Source organism: Myxine glutinosa, chromosome 2, assembly GCF_964187855.1.
Source record: "Myxine glutinosa chromosome 2, kmMyxGlut1.1, whole genome shotgun sequence".
Taxonomy (NCBI): Eukaryota; Metazoa; Chordata; class Myxini; order Myxiniformes; family Myxinidae; genus Myxine; species Myxine glutinosa.
In genome coordinates, this window is record NC_136262.1 from 22,297,799 (window position 1) to 22,323,332 (window position 25,534).

The window sequence follows — 25,534 nt, forward strand, 5'->3', positions numbered from 1 at the left end:
AATAAGGAGACATATGTTTAAAGTCTTCGGTGTGATTCGGCTGTTCGAACCACGGATCTCTCAGACTCAGAGCAGACACTCGAAGTATTATTCACCGAAGTCTGATTGCTGATTGATCACTTTGAACATCCCAATTGAAGATGTGAGACCTGGTACAATTTACCGTGATGCTTGTTTATTATCCCGTCGATCGCTCAGCACGACACGCTCACTTGTGTGTATCTGTGTGTGTGTATCTGTGTGTGTGTGTTTGTATGTGTGTGTGTGTGTGTGTGTGTGTGTGTGTGTGTGTGTGTGTGTGTGTGTGTGTGTGTGTGTGTGCTTTCGCATGATAATATGGGGAAGATCTTTTCTATCCCTGCTAATTTCACCCCAGATTCACTTTTTTGAAATACCAACTTCTTTCCTGGAAGTCTTTGCAGTATCCTTGTGTTTTCTACTTCTCCCACCCCCCACCCCCTTCCTCCTCCTCCCCCCCCCCCCCCCAGGCTCTCTCCTTCCCACAGATCTCCCGATGTCCCTGCTCTCAAATGTTGTGTTTGTGTGCTTCCCCTTCTCTCCCCATCTTGTCTACCGATCCCCTTAATATATACTTTGGGTGTCTGTTTGATTTTTTGTGTGACAAATGTTAGCCTTTTCACGAGCCTCGATCCTGTATTCAAAAAAAAAAGAAAAAAAAAGACAAATGAATAATTTTGTCAAAAGGTCACAGGTCAGCGTCACCTAAATTCATCAATTTACATCAGAATGACCTGAAATTTTAAGAATTGGCATGTTGGTTCACCATTCAAAAGCTCAAAGTTCAAGACCGCATAAAATCATCAATTTTCATTTTGTAATTTAAAAAACTGTTTTCGTTATTTTGAGCATACGGTTGAAAAAGAAGAGAGGAGGAAGAAGAAGAAGATGTCCAAATTCAAAAGGACACGCACGTGCTTTGCATTTGCAGATGCTTTCTCGTTAACAATTCTTTTGAACAATGAAATTAATGTCGTGGATATGCGGAGGCATAGTTCAGTTTCGGTACAATATAAAAGTGGCAAAGATTCCACGACTTACGAGGTGAGGCGTCCCATAAGATCAGCACTTGAATCGGTTGCGCTGGCCAGGTGTGTTCCAAAGTATTGTAGCGGCTACCGCTGGGTTTTCACAATCGCCTTGCACCTATCAAGGACGCGGGGCGATCACCATGCCGGGCTCGTCCAGGACGCCCGGGCAGGCCCGCGCTCAACTTGCCAGGCCTCGGTCGAGACGCCCGGGCATGCCCGGGCATGCCCGGGCAGGCTCGCCCTCAACTTGCCAGGCCGCAGCCAGGACGCTCGGCCACGCCCCCTCTCACCTTTCCTGGGCAAACGCTCCGGGATAATGTGTGTATATATACTGAAACGCAAAAGAAACTTACCACCTTTGAAACCTTTAAATATCAACAATAACACTGCGTGTAGTAAATGTGTGAACTTATTTGTGGACAATAGTGTCCTCACTGTCAGACAAAACGGTCACGGATGGTCACTTGAACCTTCAATGGTCACTTCATAGCACAGCTGTTGAACAGCCGTTTTGACTGTCAGTGATTAGCCAAGAGGGACGGGATGATTTTAATGAGCTGCACGTGATGTCTTGATATTGGCTTTAAAAAGGCCAGTGCAAAATGGGCATTTTGACCGAAAAATTTGACCATTTTGACCAACTTCAAAAAGACCGAAAACACAAAAGAAACTTACCACCTTTGAAACCTTTAAATATCAACAATAACACTGCGTATAGTAAATGTGTGAACTTATTTGTGGACAATAGTGTCCTCACTGTCAGACAAAACGGTCACGGATGGTCACTTGAACCTTCAATGGTCACTTCATAGCACAGCTGTTGAACAGCCGTTTTGACTGTCAGTGATTAGCCAAGAGGGACGGGATGATTTTAATGAGCTGCACGTGATGTCTTGATATTGGCTTTAAAAAGGCCAGTGCAAAATGGGCATTTCAATCAACATGCCACGATTGTCAAGGGATCAACGGCAGCGTGCCCTGGGCATGCTGCAAGGTGGACTGAGCTACCGTGAGGTGGCACGTCGCCTTGGCTGTTCACACCAGACGATATCGGCCCTGGTGGACAGAGACACCCTCCACAACTCTGCAGATGACAGACCTCGATCAGGGAGGCCAAGAGTCACCACTGCAAGGCAGGACAGGCAGATGGTCCGAAGTCACCTGCGGGATCGATTCCGTCCAGCATCCCGCACTGCGGCAGAAACTCCGGGGCGTGCAAACCCACGGATCTCCAATGATACTGCACGAAGACGACTGCATGACTATGGTCTGACTGCCAGAAGACCATACAGAGGCCCCGTGATGACGGTTGCCCATCGCCGCAACCGTCAGAGATGGTGCCAGCAGCATCAGCGGTGGACCTTGGCACAGTGGAACGAGGTCGCTTTCAGCGATGAGTCAAGGTTCTGTGTGGACAGTCCTGATGGGCGTGAGTGTGTCTGGAGAAGAACTGGCGAGCGATATGCTGATTGTTGCTTGCATCAAGCCAACAGGTGGGGTGGCCCAAGTGTGATGGTGTGGGCAGCCATATCAGGCCGGTACAGGACGCCACTGGTGGTTGTGGATGGGAATCTTAACGCCCAGCGGTATGTGGATAACATCCTGCGACCTCATCTGCTGCCATTCCTGCTAGACCACCCAGAACTGAGAACCTTTCAGCATGACAACGCTCGTCCCCATGCTGCTCGCTTTACCACTGCATTTCTCCAAGGCGAGAACATCAACACCATGCAGTGGCCTGCGCTCTCCCCTGACCTGAATCCCATAGAGCACCTGTGGGATGAGCTTGGGAGACGCGTAGTTGGCAGGGCCAGGACACGGGCAGAGCTGCTTCAGACATTGAGGACTGAGTGGGACAGAATCCAGCAGCAATCCATCCAAAGACTGGTAGGCAGTATACGCCGACGATGCACTGCCTGTATCTAAAACAATGGTGGCCATACACGCTATTGAAAGGGGACTGACATTGCACCCTGTGCTGTTCTGTACTGTAGAACAAACTGATGAGATGGTGTATCTTGGTCAAAAACTTGACATGTCATCAATAAAATGCCAATGTTTCAATTAGCAATTGTTGGTTTGTTTTATTTTGAACTGTTACAATTTTATTACATTTCAAACAAGTGGTAAATTTCTTTTGCGTTTTCGGTCTTTTTGAAGTTGGTCAAAATGGTCAAAATGGTCAAATTTTTCCGGTCAAAATGCCCATTTTGCACTGGCCTTTTTAAAGCCAATATCAAGACATCACGTGCAGCTCATTAAAATCATCTCGTACCCCTTGGCTAATCACTGACAGTCAAAACGGCTGTTCAACAGCTGTGCTATGAAGTGACCATTGAAGGTTCAAGTGACCATCCGTGACCGTTTTGTCTGACAGCGAGGACACTATTGTCCACAAATAAGTTCACACATTTACTACACGCAGTGTTATTGTTGATATTTAAAGGTTTCAAAGGTGGTAAGTTTCTTTTGCGTTTCAGTATATATTGCTGCCCGATAAACGGGCTTTTCAGAGTACCTGAGTGTTTTGTTTGAATAAAGCAACTCGGACGAATTCCAGCTTTTTGTCGCGTCTATTCTTCCGATCGACGTGGGAGCCCGAGCTCCTTCAGTATCTTGTTTACATTGAGCACATCGTTAAATGTGTGTAATTGTTGATTTTATTTCAACTTTTAATCACCAGTGCATATGGCAGCACGCTTTTAGCAGGATAAACTCAATGATGTATTTAATGTGTTTCTCAGCGTGAAATCTCGAGATGTAGGCAATGCACGTGATCCTTTCGGACCTATATATCTATTACGTACACAAAATTCCGGAACTGAATTTCCTTTTTATCGTCTCACTATTTTACGCCCCACTCTCCCCACCTCGATTCGTGCCTACGTAATAAATAAATGGGGTTTTCTTGAGCCAATTTGTTTAAACATTTAGTTGCTGTGTTATTACCTCCACCACCGGAGGTGGGCGGAGGTTATGTTTTTACCCCTGTCTGTCACAGTATCTAAATTAAGATTTCTTGGGGAAAACCAAGATTCACATTGTTGACATCACAAATTATTACCTCGAACTCTCGAAATGCCATCGAACCAGAGTAGGTGATGTAAAGGTTAGAGCGTCCGCTATGAGTCTGGGAGTTTGATGGTTCGAACCCCAGCCAAGTCGTTCCAAATACTTTAAAACAGTGCGTTCTTCTTCGGTCGATGCTCAGCAAATGATAGAGCACGGACAAACAACCATAGGTTGGCAACACCAGCACAGGCTTTGATGGAACTAATGGCCTCCTCCTGCATCAAAGTTCCATGGAAGGGAACTCATATTATAAAGACACAGCATCAAAAGGACTCATATCAGCAGGAAAGCATTTGGAGGTGGATTTTTTGCAAAAGGAGAGTATACAAACACCTACTGAGATATGACAACTTCTATGCCACAACACTTTGACAGAAACCTTTTACAATACTCGTTAACAAGGAGAAGGGAAAGACATTGCTGTGTTGGTTTGTTTCGTGGAGTTAGATTTCACATATATTGTATTATCTGGAATAATTTACTATTGTTCTTAAAGAAATACTGGTGGGTGACACTATAATCTAAGAGTGGCAGGTAGCCGAGAGGTATGCGTAGCTATCCCTCAGTGACTTTCATGCATAATACTGGATCTTGCCCTCTAAATAATGGAGGATCTAGGTGGTCGGGACTATAATCTCTGGCACTCAGTAGAGCATCCTTTTGACTGCAAAAATAATTGGTGGTTGAATTCAGTAACCTGATGTGCAAATCCTCTTCAAATTTTAAGTTATTCGGATGAAAATTGACAATTTTAGAAATTTGAAAAGATTGTTGATCTTTGACCTATGTTGACGTTTTGGCCTATGATAACCTCAAAAATAGTTGGTGGTTGAATTCCGTTTGCTGATATGAAAATCCTATTCAAATTTCAAGTCAACAAACAACAACAACAACAACATGCATTTTAAGGCCATTTTCCCTGCTAGAGCGGGGGTTAGCCTTGCGGTCCCCATGACAATCTTCTCCATCTTGCCCTATTTTCTGCATCTCTCCTTGTTAACCCCCTTGCCCGCATTTCTTCTTCCACCATCTTTAGCCAAGTCTTTCTCGGTCTTCCCCGTCCTCTACTTCCTTCTACATTCATTTCCATCACTCTTTTCAACTAGTCACTTTCATCCTTCCTCAATACATGACCAAACCATCTCAACCTGTTTCTCTTCACAGCATCAATCACAGTTTTCACAACAAATTTCAAGTCAATCGAATGGAAATTAAGGATTTTAGAAATTTAGAGAAAATGGTTGACCTTTTGACCTATGCTGATCTCAAAAATAGTTGTTGGTTGAATTCACTAAGCTGATATGTAAATCATATTCAAGTTTCAAGTCAATCGGACGAAAATTGAGGATTTTAGAAATTTGGAAAAAGTGGTTGACCTTTGGCCTATGTTGATCTCAAAAATAGTTGTTGGTTGAATTCAGTTTGCTGATATGTAAATGCTATTCAAATTTAAAATCGATCGGCTGAAAATTGACAATTTCAGAAATTTGAAAAGATTGTTGATCTTTGGCCTATGTTGACCTTTTGGCCTACAATGACCTCAAAAATAGTTGGTGGTTGAATTCAGTTAGCTGATATGAAAATCCCATTCAAATTTCAAGTCAATCGGATGAAAGTTGAGTATTTTATAAATTCGATAAAAGTGGTTGACCAGCCTATGTTGACCTTTTTAACCTCAAAAATAAATATGATCCTGTCGGACCACCAACTCCACTGTTTAGTGAAGTTTTGTGAAGATCGGTTTAAAATTGTCACCTGTAGGCAAGTACAAGTGAGCGGACACACAAACAAACACACACACAAACCGAAGTGATGAACATACTTGTCAAAAATTTTTTTTAATGCCAAGTAAGAAGAAAGAAAACATACAAGAAACCAGAGTGAAAACTGAGTACTCCCTTTCGGCGGGCGTTATCTCCAGGCCCCCTTCAGCATGCCCGGTGATGACGTAATGCAGCGCCTGGAGATGGAATGGGAAAGGAGCGGTGTACAATTCCTGATACGTATATCAGGCCTGGCCAGCTAGTTCAGCAATGATTGGCAAAAAGCTTTCTCTGGCCAACCAAACAAGAAGAACCGCCTTTCGAGGCCATTTTTCCCCGCAGAGCAGGGGTTGTCCTTTTTTGGGCACCGTGGTCCCCTTTTTGAAGCAATTTTTTATGGCCGGATGCCCTTCCTGCCGCCAACCCTGTTAGTCGCCTCTTGTGACACACAGGGAATTACCAGTGAACTCGTACTCAATTTGCCGACCTCGGAAGGATGAACAGGCTGAGTCAACCTCCCTGGTGTTGATTCAGCGATCAACCGGGATTCGAACCCAGGATCCGAGGATCCCAAGCCGGCACCCTAACTGCTAAGCCAACACCAGGCTCCCAACTCACCAAGAAGGTAGGAATAATTAGGGCCATTAAAATTGCAATAGTAGTAGTAGTTCAAACCTCAGTGTCGCATTGACATGCGGAAACCGATAGCTTACATAGTGGGTGCGTGCACGACTTCATGAATGCAAAAAAGTGCTCCATCCAATTCCGAGAAAGACTCGGCATTAAATTACCTTAATAACACCAATGCCATTCCAGCAAATGCTGTCTTCTAGCTCATGCTTGAGACTCAGTCAACCAGTCGTGGCCATTTTGATTTATGCTCCATCCTGTGGGTCCCACAGCAAAGTAAATGTGTTCCATTTATCATGAGTCAGTGGAAATTTGCCAGCCCATCTCGCTGCTCATCTTCGACATTGAGAGAGAGGGAGAGAATGAAAGAGAGAATGAAACGGATCAGGATGGTTTCATCAGGTAGGTTTCAATTCCAATGTGTGTAGGCCCACTTGTCAAAAAAAATTTTTTTTTTTTTTCTTAGCTGCACTTTAAATATAAAGTAGGTTTTTCTAACTTGCAAAAATTCGTTAAAAATCACATCTTTTTGTCTTTGCTACTCACTTTGTAAGTGGCTTAGTTGTTGAATTGCCCCGACAGGTGTGGACTATACCTTCGTGACTGCTGAGAAATTTGAACCAGAGAGGAGATGGGCACCACTCGGTCTATTTTCCTGCAGAGACGTCACGATGGAACACAAACAGTTTTATGAGGTTACGCAACCACAACAACCACAACCACCTCACTTTGCACATCTGATCTACCGTAACATGTCACAACTGCATAAAAGTTATTGGGGTTTTCCTCCTGCAACAGTGAACAATTGCACTTGACCTCAATCGGTCCTTTTATTAATGTGCAGTGCATTCATTTTTGTTTTTAATTCAGGAAAGATAATGCTCAGTAGATTGATGACATTTGCACTTGGAAAATTAATATAAAAACAGAAGCTCCACAAACCGCAGACTTTTGTCCTCTCTCAGCAATCATTCCAGCCAATTGAGCCCAGCGAAGCGGAAAGAGCCCTGCGACGGGAAACTGCCGCTCAGGCTGCAGTGGCAGCAAACTTCCTTTTCATTCAATTCTGGTACAAATAAGAAACATGACTTTTCTTTTTTCCTGACAACATACAGCCTTGGCTTTCCAAACACATTTGCACCGAAGTGCTATTTTCCTCGTAACGTGACAATTTCCCCCCAAAAAAACAATCCATAAACAATAGCAGGGCACGGAGGGGCGAGAAATGGTACAGAGTAAAGTGACTTTCAGGTTGACAGCATGGCTTAGGAATAAGCAGTCGTTACAAATTGGTACATTCTTTTGGTTACAATCGCCACTCTACCCCGACCGACAATAATATTTTTCCCAAACCCTATGACCTATCATTATGGTTTCTGTGAAAGCCTTAACAAAACCCATGCAGGAAGGCACTTCTTGTGACAAGCGGCCTGAATGGCTTTTATTTTTTAAGAATGGTGTTTTTGTTTTTTAAGGTTGTTTTTTTTAACCTTCAGGGTGATGGCCTCCCATGATTGCTCGGACAATTTCCATTTTGCCGTGCCCTCACCGGACGCAAGTCATGAACGCGTCCGCAGTGTCCGTCTTGCTGCGTCCCCGTCGACTTATGCAGGCGATGCACGATGCCCAACTCTCTGCGGGACGTGGAAGCGAATTGCATATTGGGTGAGCCCGAACTGCAGGAGAAGGAGAAACTTAAATGGCAAGAGAAAAAAAAAACTGTGATAAATGGATCTTTTCTTCCCTTCCTGCAGGTTTTCTTTGAAATAACCTACTATATAGATAGGTTAGTCTTTCTTGTTGAAACAACTTGGGGTTTTGAAATAATCCACAAGTTTCATGGAAGGGTCTGGTAAAGAAACCTCAGTTTGAGAACCACTTTTATACAGGTTGGGTTCTTTGAAATGCACAAGCAAAGGCAAGCAGATGTTATAGGTATATATCATGTTTTCAAACATAATCAGATGTTATGGGTTTATATCATGTTTTTAAACATAATCAGATGTTATCGGTTTATATCAAAGCAGATGTTATGGGTTTATATCATGTTTTCAAACATAATCAGATGTTATGGGTTTATATCATGTTTTTAAACATAATCAGATGTTATCGGTTTATATCAAAGCAGATGTTATGGGTTTATATCATGTTTTTAAACATAATCAGATGTTATCGGTTTATATCAAAGCAGATGTTATGGGTTTATATCATGTTTTTAAACATAATCAGATGTTATGGGTTTATATCAAAGCAGATGTTATGGGTTTATATCATGTTTTTAAACATAATCAGATATTATGGGTTTATATCAAAGCAGATGTTATGGGTCTATATCATGTTTTTAAACATAATCAGATATTATGGGTTTATATCAAAGCAGATGCTATGGGTTTATATCATGTTTTCAAACATAATCAGATGTTATGGGTTTATATCATGTTTTTAAACATAATCAGATGTTATCGGTTTATATCAAAGCAGATGTTATGGGTTTATATCATGTTTTTAAACATAATCAGATATTATGGGTTTATATCAAAGCAGATGTTATGGGTTTATATCATGTTTTTAAACATAATCAGATGTTATCGGTTTATATCAAAGCAGATGTTATGGGTTTATATCATGTTTTTAAACATAATCAGATGTTATGGGTTTATATCAAAGCAGATGTTATGGGTTTATATCACGTTTTTAAACATAATCAGATATTATGGGTTTATATCAAAGCAGATGTTATGGGTCTATATCATGTTTTTAAACATAATCAGATATTATGGGTTTATATCAAAGCAGATGCTATGGGTTTATATCATGTTTTTAAACATAATCAGATATTATGGGTTTGTATCATGTTTTCAAACATAATCAGATGTTATGGGTTTATATCATGTTTTTAAACATAATCAGATGCTATGGGTTTATATCATGTTTTTAAACATAATCAGATGTTATCGGTTTATATCAAAGCAGATGTTATGGGTTTATATCATGTTTTTAAACATAATCAGATATTATGGGTTTATATCAAAGCAGATGTTATGGGTTTATATCATGTTTTTAAACATAATCAGATGTTATCGGTTTATATCAAAGCAGATGTTATGGGCTTATATCATGTTTTTAAACATAATCAGATGTTATGGGTTTACATCAAAGCAGATGTTATGGGTTTATATCATGTTTTTAAACATAATCAGATATTATGGGTTTATATCAAAGCAGATATTATGGGTTTATATCAAAGCAGATGTTCTGGGTTTATATCATGTTTTTAAACATAATCAGATGTTATGGGTTTATATAAAAGCAGATGGTATGGGTTTATATCATGTTTTTAAACATAATCAGATGTTATGGGTTTATATCATGTTTTTAAACCTAATCAGATGTTGTGGGTTTATATCATGTTTTTAAACCTAATCAGATGTTATGGGTTTATATCATGTTTTTAAACATAATCAGATGTTATGGGTTTATATCAAAGTAGATATTATGGGTTTATATCAAAGCAGATATTATGGGTTTATATCAAAGCAGATGTTATGGGTTTATATCATGTTTTTAAGCATAATCAGATATTATGGGTTCATATCAAAGCAGATGTTATGGGTTTATATCATGTTTTTAAACATAATTAGATGTTATGGGTTTATATCATGTTTTCAAACCGAATCAGATGTCATGGGTTTATATCATGTTTTTAAACATAATCAGATGTTATGGGTTAATATCATGTTTTTAAACATAATCAGATGTTATGGGTTTATATCAAAGCAGATATTATGGGTTTATATCAAAGCAGATATTATGGGTTTATGTCAAAGCAGATGTTATGGGTTTATATCATGTTTTTAAGCATAATCAGATGTTATGGGTTCATATCAAAGCAGATGTTATGGGTTTATATCATGTTTTAAAACATAATCAGATGTTATGGGGTTATATCATGTTTTTAAACATAATCAGATGTTATGGGTTTATATCATGTTTTTAAACATAATCAGATGTTATGGGTTTATATCAAAGCAGATATTATGGGTTTATATCAAAGCAGATATTATGGGTTTATATCAAAGCAGATGTTATGGGTTTATATCATGTTTTTAAGCATAATCAGATGTTATGGGTTCATATCAAAGCAGATGTTATGGGTTTATATCATGTTTTAAAACATAATCAGATGTTATGGGTTTATATCATGTTTTAAAACATAATCAGATGTTATGGGTTTATATCATGTTTTTAAACATAATCAGATGTTATGGGTTTATATCATGTTTTTAAACCTAATCAGATGTTATGGGTTTATATCATGTTTTTAAACATAATCAGATGTTATGGGTTTATATCAAAGCAGATGTTATGGGTTTATATCATGTTTTTAAACATAATTAGATGGTATGGGTTTATATCAAAGCAGAAGTTATGGGTTTATATCATGTTTTTAAACATAATCAGATGTTATGGGTTTATATCATGTTTTTAAACATAATCAGATGTTATGGGTTTATATCAAAGCAGATATTATGGGTTTATATCAAAGCAGATATTATGGGTTTATATCAAAGCAGAAGTTATAGGTCTATATCATGTTTTTAAGCATAATCAAATGTTATGGGTTCATATCAAAGCAGATGTTGTGGGTTTATATCATGTTTTTAAACATAATTAGATGTTATGGGTTTATATCATGTTTTCAAACCTAATCAGATGTTATGGGTTTATATCAAAGCAGATATTATGGGTTTATATCAAAGCAGATATTATGGGTTTATATCAAAGCAGATGTTATGGGTTTATATCATGTTTTTAAGCATAATCAGATGTTATGGGTTCATATCAAAGCAGATGTTATGGGTTTATATCATGTTTTTAAACATAATCAGATGTTATGGGTTTATATCATGTTTTTAAACATAATCAGATGTTATGGGTTTATATCATGTTTTTAAACCTAATCAGATGTTATGGGTTTATATCATGTTTTTAAACCTAATCAGATGTTATGGGTTTATATCATGTTTTTAAACATAATCAGATGTTATGGGTTTATATCATGTTTTTAAACACAATCAGATGTTATGGGTTTATATCAAAGCAGATGTTATGGGTTTATATCATGTTTTTAAACATAATTAGATGTTATGGGTTTATATCAAAGCAGAAGTTATGGGTTTATATCATGTTTTTAAACACAATCAGATGTTATGGGTTTATATCATGTTTTTAAACATAATCAGATGTTATGGGTTTATATCATGTTTTTAAACATAATCAGATGTTATGGGTTTATATCAAAGCAGATGTTATGGGTTTATATCATGTTTTTAAACACAATTAGATGTTATGGGTTTATATCAAAGCAGATGGTATGGGTTTATGTCATGTTTTTAAACATAATCAGATGTTATGGGTTTATATCAAAGCAGATGTTATGGGTTTATATCAAAGCAGATGTTATGGGTTTATATCATGTTTATAAACATAATCAGATGTTATGGGTTTATATCAAAGCAGATGTTATTGGTTTATATCAAAGCAGATGTTATGGGTTAATATCAAAGCAGATGTTATGGGTTTATATCATGTTTTTAAACACAATCAGATGTTATGGGTTTATATCAAAGCAGATGTTATGGGTTTATATCATGTTTTTAAACATAATTAGATGTTATGGGTTTATATCAAAGCAGAAGTTATGGGTTTATATCATGTTTTTAAACACAATCAGATGTTATGGGTTTATATCATGTTTTTAAACATAATCAGATGTTATGGGTTTATATCATGTTTTTAAACATAATCAGATGTTATGGGTTTATATCAAAGCAGATGTTATGGGTTTATATCATGTTTTTAAACACAATTAGATGTTATGGGTTTATATCAAAGCAGATGTTATGGGTTTATATCATGTTTTTAAACATAATCAGATGTTATGGGTTTATATCAAAGCAGATGTTATGGGTTAATATCAAAGCAGATGTTATGGGTTAATATCAAAGCAGATGTTATGGGTTTATATCATGTTTTTAAACATAATAATGGCTTGTGAAGAGAGGTCAACTGAGGTCAATTAGTGAGAATCAAAGCAGCAAATCCAGGACTTATGAGAAGAATCGCCACAACTGCGTACTTTGGATTTTAACAGGTCAGCCCTAAAATATCCTCAATGTTTTATTTAAAAAGAGCAACATTTGACACAAGTTATGTTTTTGATTTTTACTCTAGTAAAGACACATTGGGGACTGACAGGATGGCCTAGAGGTACGCACACTCACCTCTATGCCATCTAGCCTGGGTTCTAATTCGACCCGGCTATAAACTGCCATCCTGGTGTTTCGCTGCTGGGGTGATTCATCAATGCCATCCCTTGTCCTGTTTGCCAACATTACTTGGTAGACTCAAAGATCCCTACAGTGTCATTCGCGAAGAGAAGGCGAGCTATCGCCGACACCCTGAGCAGATTACAAATTCCTACTGCCGGGAAGGCATTGGCAAACCACCCAGTATAAGCCTTGCTAAGAAACTGCTTCGATAGCACCAACGCTGTGTAAAAGATTGGTGCATTGGATCGGCAAGACACCTTGAAAAATGTATTACCTTATGTCATGTGCCCAGAAGGCGTTTGACGTGAAAATCGGTCAGAGGGACTGATGCAAATGAAACTAGAACAGCACTCGGTAAAGCGCATACCTTGATCCGCCAGGTTGAACAGTTTATGTTTTGTATCCCACCGATAGGCTCGATCTGGATTCAGACCTGAACCGAAATCGATTCGGCTTGTTATTGTCACCTAAGCAGCTCATCCAGCTCATTTTGTCATAATATGTGCACAACTTTTTAAAATATCATACTATATATCATTTTTGGCCCTAGCAATCAATGGCGAAGAATCACTTAGAAAAATGCAAAAAAATATAGTATCCGGATCCGGATTCAGATCTTCACCAAAATCGAATCGATTCGGTCGCACACCCAACCTGTGCACCAAGTTTCGTCCGAATACGTCTATAACTTTTTGAGATATCGTGCTATCTATAGTTTTTTTTACCTTATCACTCATTGGTGAAGAATCACTTTAAAATTATCTGATCCAAATCAAGATCCGGATCTTCATCAAAGTCGAATATTTCATCCGTGTCACGTGCCCAACCTCTCCACCAGAATTTCCTCCGAATCCATCCACAACGTTTTGAGATATCTTGTTCCCAAACAGAGAGGGGTGAAAACATCACCCCTGTCTGTTTACCAAAGATGTTACTTCCAAATTCAAAGATGTTACCTCCGCCTTCGGTGGCGGAGGTAACAAAATATCTGTAGGTTGGGATTTCATTTGAAACCTCCAGCTCCAGTGATGTCTACACATCTATGAAGATAGGTGTGCATCTTTCCCCATTTTTTTTTTGTAAAGGACACATGGCCCACCCCTCCCTTTCCATTTCCCCCGGATCTTTTGAACATCTTGATTTGCTTCGGTGACTGACAGGGGATAAAACAAAAGAGACCAAACATTCTTGCCCTCCCAGGGTCTAAACTATGATTCTTTGCATGAGATTTGATTCAGAATATCATACGTTGGGTCATTTAGGTTTTTCCAATGCATTGAATGAATGAATGAATGAATGAATGATCGTTTTAAGGCCATTTTCCCCGCTAGAGTGGGGGTTAGCCTTGCGGACCCCATGACAATTATGGTTCCCTGTTTGAGGCAATGTTTTTATGGCCGGATGCCCTTCCTGGCGCCAACCCTTGGTCGCCTCTTACGGTGCGCAGGGATATGGTGTACCTATCCTGAATCGGGGTACACACCATGATCATTCATCCCAGCAAGCTGGTACTCAATTTGCCGACATCGGAAGGATGACAGTCTGAGTCAACCCCCCTGGCGTTAATTCAGCGATCGACCGGGATTCGAACCCAGGATCCTCGGATCCCAAGCCGGCACCCCAACCGCTAAGCCAACACCAGGCTTTATTGCATTGTTGCATTATTACTTGATTTTAAAAATTGAGATATTCTTCACAGTAGTTTTATTCTGAGGGATCTTTAATGTTTGTCCATTACCTTGTCTGTGTATGCCTGAGGACAAGGCTTTGCGGTAGCGAGGTGTCGTGTGTTGGCCTGAATTGTAACTCTTAGGGGTGAATCGAAGACAGGTTTTTTGTTTGTTTGTTTGTCTTTTGTATACAAGATCGAGGCTCGTGAAAGAGGGAACATTAATCACGCAAAAAAGTCAAACCGACTCATAAAACACAAAATAAGGGGAGCAGTAGACAAGATGGGGCGAGAGGGGGAAGGACACAAACACAACATTTGAGAGCAGGGACATCGAGAGAACTGTGGGAGGGAGAGGGCTTGGGGGGAGGTGCGAGAGGTATAAAACATATGGACACTGCAAGGACTTCCAGGAAAGAAGTTGGAATTTCGAAAAAGTGTATCTGCGGTGAATTAGCGTAACTAAATTCACCGCTTGGAGCAGCAAGGCAAAGGACAGGTTAATGAAAAGTGCGAAAATCAGAGGTTTCGGATGAGCTTCTTCATATGCACATCAGCACCACACCAGCGTACTATCACCTGCTAAGTGAGGTAACCACCGTTGGACATGCATTTCCATGTAGTGTACGGTTGAACGCGTGTATTTCATTGGCCGATTGTGTTTGAAAACAGTTTTGATGAGCAGTGCCACTGGAATATTTTCCTGCACAGCTTCAAAGAGCATGTCCAGAGTGCAATGACAGCCATATATATATGTATATGTCTGTGCCTTCAAAGAACGGGCACATTTGCCTGCAATTCCCAAGCCAAGCAATCTGGCATGAAATGTCTGTCTGATGCTTCCGGTGAAAAAGTACATTTCTGAAGAAAAGTAAATAATGAAGAAGAAGAACCTTTCTAACCCAGCATGTTTAATTATAAAAGGTAATTGCTTATAGGTTTTAATGGGTAATTCTAAATGGTTCTAAAGGGTAATTCTAAAGGGTTCTAAAGGTAATTATAAAGGATTCTAAATGGTAATTATAATGGGTTATAAATGGTAATTATAATGGGTTATAAAGGGCAATTCTAAAAGGTAATTGCTTATAGGTTTTAATGGGTAATTCTAAATGGTTCTAAAGGGTAATTCTAAAGGGTTCTAAAGGTAATTATAAAGGGCAATTCTAAAAGGTAATTCCTTATAGGTTTTAATGGGTAATTCTAAATGGTTCTAAAGGGTAATTCTAAAGGGTTCTACAGGTAATTATAAAGGATTCTAAATGGTAATTATAATGGGTTATAAAGGGCAATTCTAAAAGGTAATTCTACTCACACCTTGCAGTTCTTGATGCCATGGAAACCAACGTCATTGGAATCTACTGTCATGAAGCTGAGACACAAGGCCTGTTATTCCCATGTCGCAGACAGGTCAATGACATCTCTGTCATCTACCATCTCCTCTCTGGTTTTGAATCCTCTGCCTTTTCCTTCCCCTCTTCCCCTCCCCCTCCGAGGATCCTGCTTGGCACACATGGTCTGCTAGCAATCCACTTATGCTGAAACTCTCAAAATCCAGGCTCAATGCTCACCTTCACTCATTAGTTCCTCTTTTCTCTTGTATGTGGAACCACCTTCCTGTTACCAACGAACTTCCATCCCATTGTTATGCACAGTCACGTCTGAGCTGTGTATAGCCTGGGTTCAAATACAAACACAGCTATAAACTGTCATCCTGGAATTTTGAATGCATGGTGAGGCATTTATTGTTTGACAATTATTATAATTATTATTTATATTATTATTTATTATATTATAATATAATTATTTTGTAATTAATTCAAAAAAAATTCCACTTTGATATTAATGGGGTATTATATGTAGATCAGTGACAAAAAAATCTCAATTTAATCCATTTTAAATTCAGGCTGTAACATAAGAAGATGTGAAAAGAGTCAAGGGGTGTGAATACTTTCCAAAGGTAGTGTACTTGATTTAATTCTCCAGCACAGAAAATCTAGCACCCATCATGCAAAAAATGATTTTGAAAGAGGATCAACAGGTACAACGTTTGCTTCCTATGTGATCTTCCTTTCATTGTTTGCCATGAGTGGGCCTACCAGATGAGTGCATGGACCCAAAAGGGGGTCAGATCGAAAGCACCTGTACAAGTTACAAATTTCATACCGCATTAACATTTTATTTATAACAAGTACAAAAAGTTTTAATTAAAACAAAAGCCGCGTCGATGTTACACAATGCCTAGATGCAGCTGTGCCTATAACGTCGATGTTATAGGCACAGGACATTCCTATTGATTCGATTACTTGATGTTATTTTTGTGCAAAGTGAAATTATATCTCGGCAATTTCCCGTGTGTGGCGACGAATTTTTAATATATCTCGGCATTTTCCCGTCTGTTATTTCAGGCGGTGTATGACTGACCATGCCGCGATTTAAAAAAAATATATCTCGGCAATTTCCTGTGTGTGGCGACACGTGAACGAAGCTATGCTCCTCTCTCCACATTATTGTGACGACGTATAAATTAAATCTTTCATCGTGACGATTGTCATCAAATGGACGAATTTTTAATATATCTCGGCATTTTCCCGTCTTATTTCAGGTGGTGTATGACTGACCATGCCGCGATTTAAACAAAATATATATATCTCGGCATATTCCCGTCTGTTATTTCGGGCGGTGTATGACTGAGCATGCCGCGATATAAACAAAATATATATATCTCGGCATTTTCCCGTCTGTTATTTCGGGCGGTGTATGACTGAGCATGCCGCGATTTAAAAAATATATATCTCAATGGACTTGAAGTTACAGGCCTTTGAGAATTCATTTCGTTCTATAAAGGGCAACTTTCATCGGATTTTCTTCCAGTTTTTTTTCAACCGAGTCTAAAACTATGTTAGTGACTGTGAAAAATGAAATGATATATCGAATTTGATTTGAAATACAACTGTGTGAGAGAGGAAGCCACCACGGGCCTACACAACAGGCCTCAAAGCTATGCGAGTTAATAAAATGGTGGATATTTGTTTATATGAAAACTCTCCCAGAATGGGTGGAGCTATGGTTCCCAGAATGGGTGGAGCTTTGAGGTTTTGTCTTCTCTGCAAGAACAAGAAGAAGAAGAAGAAGAAGAATTACAGGAAGAACAACAACAACAGCAGAGCGCACTCTATGACCAGCGTCTGCGACGCGGCTAAAAAAATTCAGTAAACCTGCAGGTGTTTCTTTTCAACATTCATGGTAGTGAATTAATATATGTCCACCATATACTTAAGAAACATAATATTGTAGCGACCCATGGGTCCCCCAAGCGAGACCAACAACAGAATCTCCTTGCTCCAGCCGGTGACGTAACCGGCGGGCAAACCTCGGCGCCAGGGTGGCCGGTCACGTGACCACCAAAGCGTGCCGCGCGTGCGGTTATAATCCTTTGCACCTGTCGGTCACGTGACCACCAAAGCGCGCCTCGCCTGAGAGGCGGGGCTTTCGGTTTCGGTTGTGCTTTCTGGTTGTGATATATATGCAGCCCGATAAACGGGCTTTTCAGAGTTCCCGAGTTGGTTTTTACAATAAACATCTTCTCGGACGAGTTTGTGTCTTGCCCGTCACTTCATCCGTCTCAAGCAAGAGCCCTGCTCTTCACTGGTGACCCCGAATTTACGACACGCGATGGACACCGCAGTGTCCCTCAAATTGCCCACCTTCTGGGAAGCACACGCCGCCGTCTGGTTCGCGCAGGCGGACTCCCAGTTCGCCCTGCGTAGCATAACGGAGGACGCCACGCGATACCATTACGTGGTCGCCGCGCTTGGCTCCGCGACCGCTGCCTGAGCTTCCTCCAGAACCCGCCCGCTGACGGCAAGTACGACGCCATCAAGGCACTTCTTCTGGGCGCTTTCGCCCTCTCCCCGGCTGAGCGCGCACGACGCCTGCTCGACCTTCCTGAGCTCGGCGATACGCGCCCATCCGAACGCATGGACTACATGATCGCGTTGCTCGGCGAGCACCCCTCGGATTTCCTGTTTCGGGAGCTTTTTCTTCGCCAGCTCCCGGCCCAGGTACGGGTCGCCCTGGCAGGCACGACCATCGTGAACCCCCGCGACCTCGCCAAGGAGGCCGACAAGATCGATTCGGCAAGCCAGCTCGCCGGAGCGGCGAGCCAGCTCGTCGGGGTGGCGGCCGGGAACCCTCCCGCCCACCCGCCCGGCGCCCGTGACGCAGTTTCCTTCGCGGAGGCCACCGGGCCGGCGCGACTGGCAGCGGCGACGCCGCGTCGCCCGGTCCCGACGCGTCGACCGGAGCCCCCGCCGGACCCGGCCTGGTGTTATTTCCACGCCAGGTTCGGGCGGCAGGCCCGATCATGTCAACCCCCGTGCACGTTCGGCAAGTCGGGAAACGGGCGGGCCGGCGTTCCCTACCAGCAATGAACGCCGGCCGTTCCGGAAACCTGCTATTCATCGCGGACCAAGCGTCGGGGCGGCGCTTTCTCTGCGACACCGGCGCCCAGCTGAGCATCATTCCCACTTCGGCGGAGGACAGGCGGGCCGCCGTTTGCGGCCCCTCCTTAATCGCGGCCAACGGCTCCGCCATCCGCACCTTCGGCCCACGCACCGTTGCCCTCCGCTTCGGCAGCCAGCTCTTTCACTGGGAGTTTGTGACGGCGGACGTCCCCATGGCTTTGCTCGGGGCCGATTTTCTGTGCGCCCACCGGCTGCTGGTCGACGTGAAACGCCGGCGTCTCGTCAACGCCGAAACTTTCAGCTCCCTGGCATGCGCTTTGAGCCGTTCCGCGCCCACCGAGTTTTCCTGCGCCCTCCCATTGGCAGACGACTTCGCACGTCTCCTCGCAGAGTTCCCGGCCCTCACGCGACCGACGTTTTCGGCCATCGTGGTGCGTCACGGCATCGAGCATCACATCCCCACTACGGGCCCGCCGGTGTACGCCTGGGCTCGCCGTCTCGATCCCGCCAAACTCGCCGTCGCCAAGGCCGAGTTCGCCGCGCTGGAGCGCCTCGGCATTGTGCGGCGCTCCGACAGTGCCTGGGCCTCGCCGCTGCACATCGTCCCGAAGCAGGGGGGCGGATGGCGGCCATGCGGCGACTACCGCCGCCTTAACGACGCCACTACCCCCGACAGGTGCCCCGTCCCGCACATCCAGGATTTTTCCGCCTGGTTGGCGGGGCGGACCATTTTTTCAAAAGTGGACCTGATTCGGGGGTACCACCAGGTGCCCGTCCGCCCGGCCGACATCCCGAAGACGGCCGTTATTACACCTTTCGGCCTCTTTGAATTCCTCCGGATGCCCTTCAGCCTCAAAAACGCGGCACAGGCGTTCCAGCGCCTGATGGACGGCGTGCTGTGCGACTTTCCGTTCCTCTACAGTCTACACCTACCTGGACGACATCCTCGTCGCCAGCACGTCCAGAGCCGAGCACCTCCTCCACCTCCGGACGCTGTTCGGCCGCCTCAGCGAGCACGGATTGATCGTCAACCTGGCCAAATGTCACTTTGGTGCAGCGACGATCGACGTTTTGGGCCACCGCATCACCCGGACCGGCGCCGTGCCGCTACCGGCCAAAGTCAAGGCCATCGCCGCTTTCCCGCGCCCCCGCTCCGTCAAGGCGCTGCAGGAGTTCCTCGGGATGGTGAACTTTTATCACCGCTTCGTGCCCCGAGCTGCGCAACTCATGCGGCTCTTGTACGCCGCCCTCTGCGGCCAGCCGGCGAAACGCGACGTTGTCTGGTCCACGGACATGGACGCTGCTTTTACCGGCGCAAAACAGGCCCTCGCCAACGCCACGCTGCTGGCCCACCAGGTACCCCAGGCTCCCATCGCCCTCACCACGGACGCCTCCGACTACGCCGTGGGCGCGGTCCATGAACAATGGGTAAATGGGGCCTGGCAGCCGCTCGCGTTCTTCAGCCGGCAACTCCTGCCCAACGAGTTGAAGTACAGCACCTTCGACCGCGAGCTCCTCGGGCTGTACCTGGCCGTCCGCCATTTTCGCCACCTCCTGGAGGGCCGCCCGTTCACGGCTTTTGTCGACCACAAGCCGTTGGTTTTCGCCATGGCCAAGGTCACGGAGCCGTGGTCGGCCCGCCAGCAGCGCCACCTCTCCGCCGTGTCGGAGTACACCACGGACATCCGGCACGTCGCCGGGAAGGACAACGCCGTGGCCGACTGCCTTTCTCGAGCCGGCGCCAACCCGGTCCACCTCGGCGTCGATTTCGCCCTAATGGCAACGGACCAGGCCACCGACGGCACGGTGCAGGCGCTCCGGGTGGCGGACACGGGCCTCCGCTTGGCTGACGTCCCCTTCGCGGACACGGTCCTGCTGTGCGACATCTCCCAAGGCCGACCTCACCCCGTTGTGCCGGTCACCTGGCGGCGTCGCATTTTTGCTTCGCTCCATGGCCTCTCACACCCGGGCCGGAAGGCGTCCCAGAGGCTGGTGGCGGCACGTTTCGTCTGGCATGGGCTGCGACGGGACGTCTGCGACTGGGCCAACGCCTGCACACCCTGCCAGCGGGCCAAGGTCCACCGTCATACCTAGGCTCCGCTGGCTCCCTTCACCGTGCCCGAGCGACGGTTCGACCACGTCCACGTGGACCTGGTGGGTCCCCTTCCCCCATCGCAGGGGTTCACCCACCTGCTTACCATGGTGGACAGGACCACCAGGTGGCCGGAGGCCGTGCCGCTCGCCTCCACCACCACCGCCGACGTGGCCCAGGCGTTCATCGCCACCTGGGTCGCGCGTTTCGGCGCACCAGCGGACATCTCGTCGGACCGCGGCCCACAGTTCACGTCCGAACTATGGGGCGCGGTCGCCGCACGTTGGGCGTTACCCTGCACCGCACCACGGCCTACCACCCCCAAGCCAACGGGTTGTGCGAGCGGTTCCACCGCTCCATGAAGGCCGCACTCATGGCCGGCCTCCAGGACGATGGCTGGGCCGACCGGCTCCCGTGGGTCCTTTTGGGCCTCTGCACGGCTCCCAAAGAGGACCTCCAGGCGTCCACCGCCGAGCTCGTGTACGGCCAGGCCCTCCACGTACCGGGCGAGTTCATTCCCGACGCCACCAGCCCATGGTCCACCGCGCGCCAGCGCACGGACTTCCAGGAGGCCGCCCGACGTTTCGCCCCGGTGCCCACGTCCCGCCACGGCGACCCCCAATCCTACGTCCCCCCAGCACTCCGCACGGCGGAGTACGTCTTCGTGCGCCACGACGCGCACCGGGGGCCGCTCCGGCCACCATACGACGGACCCTTCCGGGTCCTACGACGGGACAACAAGTCCTGCATCGTCAACATCGGCGGCCGGGCGGACCGGATTTCGCTGGACTGCCTCAAGCCGGCCCACATGGACGTCGGCCAGCCGCCACGGCTGGCTCTCCCACCGCAGTGTGGCCGCCCCCCGTCCACTGCACCCCCCGTCCGACCACCCGCCACCACACCGGACCCCCCCCCCCCCCCCCCCCCCCGCGACTGGCCAGGGGTCGTTTCGGTCGGGTCATCCGGACCCCCCTCAGGTTGACCTTCCTGGATCAAGTCCATTCTGGGGGGGCGTGTGTAGCGACCCATGGGTCTCCCAAGCGAGACCAACAACAGAATCTCCTTGCTCCAGCCGGTGACGTAACTGGCGGGCAAACCTCGGCGCCAGGGTGGCCGGTCACGTGACCACCAAAGCGTGCCCGGTTATAATCCTTTGCACCTGTCGGTCACGTGACCACCAAAGCGCGCCTCGCCTGAGAGGCGGGGCTTTCGGTTTCGGTTGTGCTTTCTGGTTGTGATATATATGCAGCCCGATAAACGGGCTTTTCAGAGTTCCCGAGTTGGTTTTTACAATAAACATCTTCTCGGACGAGTTTGTGTCTTGCCCGTCACTTCGTCCGTCTCAAGCAAGAGCCCTGCTCTTCAATATTGTATTTACATGATCTGTGAAACAGGACAATATTTTTGAAAGAGTATTGTTACGTGGAAAGTGGTGTGGGTGGATCCATAACTAGACTGTGGTAAGTGCAACATGATCTGTGTGTTTCGAGTAGGTTAGATTGCGATGTAACACATTATGGAAGCTAGTGACAAAGCAATCCAGTGACAAAGTGAGCGCAAAGACTATAAATAACCTCAAGTCAAAGATTAGGAAAGCCAGTTACAAGGAGTGCCAGCGATGAGCACCTCCGGACGTTATCCCAGAACCAGCCATCATGACTCTCTCTCTCTCTCGAGGGACTTATTCACCCTAGAGTCCTCCTGCTCCTGCATGCCGAGAGCTGTCTCTGGTGTCCGTTATCTCAGTCCCTCTTCATACTTCTTCTGGGAGGAGTGCCCCACCTGGCTGCCCCACCTATGTGGCAGCCGCAATAAAAATTTATTCATTGCCAGCTTCCTGGCTCAGCAGCGCATTACGTCACCATGGCTGGCATACAATGGCCAGACAGATCATGACAGTCTTATGTGTGTTTTGTGATGGGAATTCTTCACCTGGCCCTGCCCACGACCAAAAGGTATTTATGCATGCATTATTACCCTGACTAACCTGTCTATAAATTACATGCAATGCCTCCTCAGCGTCACATGTTACAAAATGACTTCATCTGAAAGGTCCCTGTTAGTAATGTGCTGCATCATCGCCTGCCACCCTGCATATTGTGCCAGAGGAAAGTCCTCAACTGCACTTTTAATGTTTGTATAAGTGTGATGTGTGGCACCAAGTGTGGGTTAGGTTTTATTTACTTATTACTTATTTCCCTGTGCATAGGTTTCAGTGTCCCCATTTCCCTGCTTGTGTCTCTTGATCCGCTTGGTTTGTTCCCGAACTGCTCGTCCCATCCACCTTTTCCCACATATTCATTATTGTGGTGCGGGAGCACACACGTTGGACAAAGGTAGGCCACAACGCTTTGGTTATTATCGAGCTCTTTATTCATTGCTCACTCATCCGTACTGCTGCGCGCGGCAGCGAGCCTGCGTATATATCTCCAGGCCACGCCCTACCTGGGGCGTGGCCGCCACCCGCTGGTGCGCGGAATTATGTCTCTGCACCAGCGAGCCATCGTGTCCGCCACACGCGCCCCCCCAGAATTCCCGCGCACCTGAAGGGTCAGCTTGCGGGGCAACCGCATGACCCGGCCGAAGTGCCCACGGGTGGCTGGCGGCGGCTGGGATGCCGGGATGCCATCGGGGATGCCTCCGGCGGCATCCCGGATGGGTGCAGGACAGGGGGGTGGCGTGACGGCGGGGTTGGGCGGAGCCGGGGGTCCGCCCGCCGGGGGGCGGCCCCGACGCGGGGGCAGAGCCGCTGGCGGGGGGTGGTCCAAGTCGAGGTGGGCTGGCTTGAGGCGGTCCACGGAGACGCGGTCCAGAGCACCGCCGATGTCCAGGGTGAAATGCTTCGCCCCGGTCTCCAGCACGCGGAAGGGCCGGTCGTACGGGGGCCGCAGCGGTGTCCGGTGGGCGTCGTGGTGGACGAACACGTACTCCGCCGTGCGAAGCTCCGGGGCGACATGCGTTGGCGGGCAACTGTGGTGCGCCGTCGGCACCGGGGTGAACCTCCGGGCGGTCTCCTGCAGGGCGGAGCGCTGCTGCACCGCGGACCATGGTGCTGTGGAGTCGGGAAGGAACTCGCCCGGCACCCGCAGCGGTTGTCCGAAGACCAGCTCCGCCGCGGATGCGCGCAGGTCGTCCTTGGGTGCCGTCCTGAGGCCAAGCAGGACCCAGGGGAGCCTGTCGACCCAGCCGCCGTCGCGGAGGCTGGCCCGGAGCGCGGCCTTCATGGCGCGATGGAAACGCTCACACAAGCCGTTGGCCTGTGGGTGGTAGGCCGTGGTGCGATGCAGCTAGACGCCGAGCCCCCGCGCCACCGCCCCCCAGAGCTCTGAGGTGAACTGGGGGCCGCGGTCGGACGAGATATCCGAGGGGGCGCCGAAACGGGCAACCCAAGTGGCGATGAACGCCTGCGCGACGTCCGCCGCCGTCGTTGCTGCCAAAGGCACGGCCTCCGGCCACCGGGTGGTGCGGTCCACCATGGTGAGGACGTGGGTGAAACCACGCGAGGGGGGCAGAGGTCCCATCAAGTCCACGTGAACGTGGTCGAACCGACGTTCGGGCACCGTAAACGGGGCCAGCGGGGCCCGGTTGTGGCTGTGGACCTTCACGCGCTGGCACGCGAGGCACGTCCTGGCCCAATCGCGGACGGCCTTCCGGAGGGCATGCCAGACGAACTTATCGGCTACCAGCTTTTGGGAGGCCTTCGTGCCCGGGTGGGACAGGCCGTGGATGGCGTCAAAAACCCGGCGCTGCCAGCCAGCGGGCACGATGGGGCGAGGCCGGCCGAGGGAGACGTCGCACAAGAGGGCCGCGCCCGCACCGTCGAACGGTACCTTGGCGACGCGGAGGCCAGTGACAGCGGTCCGAAAAGCCTGGACGGCGGGGTCGGCGGACTGGTCCGCCGCCATCCGGGCATAGTCGATCCCGAGGTGGACCGCGTGGGCGAGGGCCCGGGAAAGGCAATCCGCCACTGGGTTGTCCTTCCCCGCGACGTGCCGGATGTCCGTCGTGTACTCGGACACGGCCGAGAGGTGACACTGCTGCTGGGCTGACAACGGCTCGGCGACCTTGGCCATCGCGAAAACCAGGGGCTTATGGTCGACGAAGGCCGCGAACAGGCGGCCCTCGAGCAGATGGCGGAAGTGCCGGACCGCCAGGTGGAGCCCGAGCAGCTCGCGGTCGAAGGTACTGTACCGCCGTTCATGCGGGCGTAGCTGCCGGCTAAAGAACGCCAGCGGCTGCCAAGCCCCCTTCGCCCATTGCTCGTGCACCGCACCCACCGCGTAGTCCGACGCGTCGGTGGTGAGGGAGATCGGTGCATCGGGCGCGCGAGCATGGTGGCGTTAGCCAAGGCGAGATTCGCGCCCACGAACGCCGCGTCCATCGGCTCGGTCCAGGCGACGTCGCCTTTGCCCGGCTTCCCCCGGAGGGCCTCGTGCAGGGGGCACAGGAGCTGGGCGATGCGGG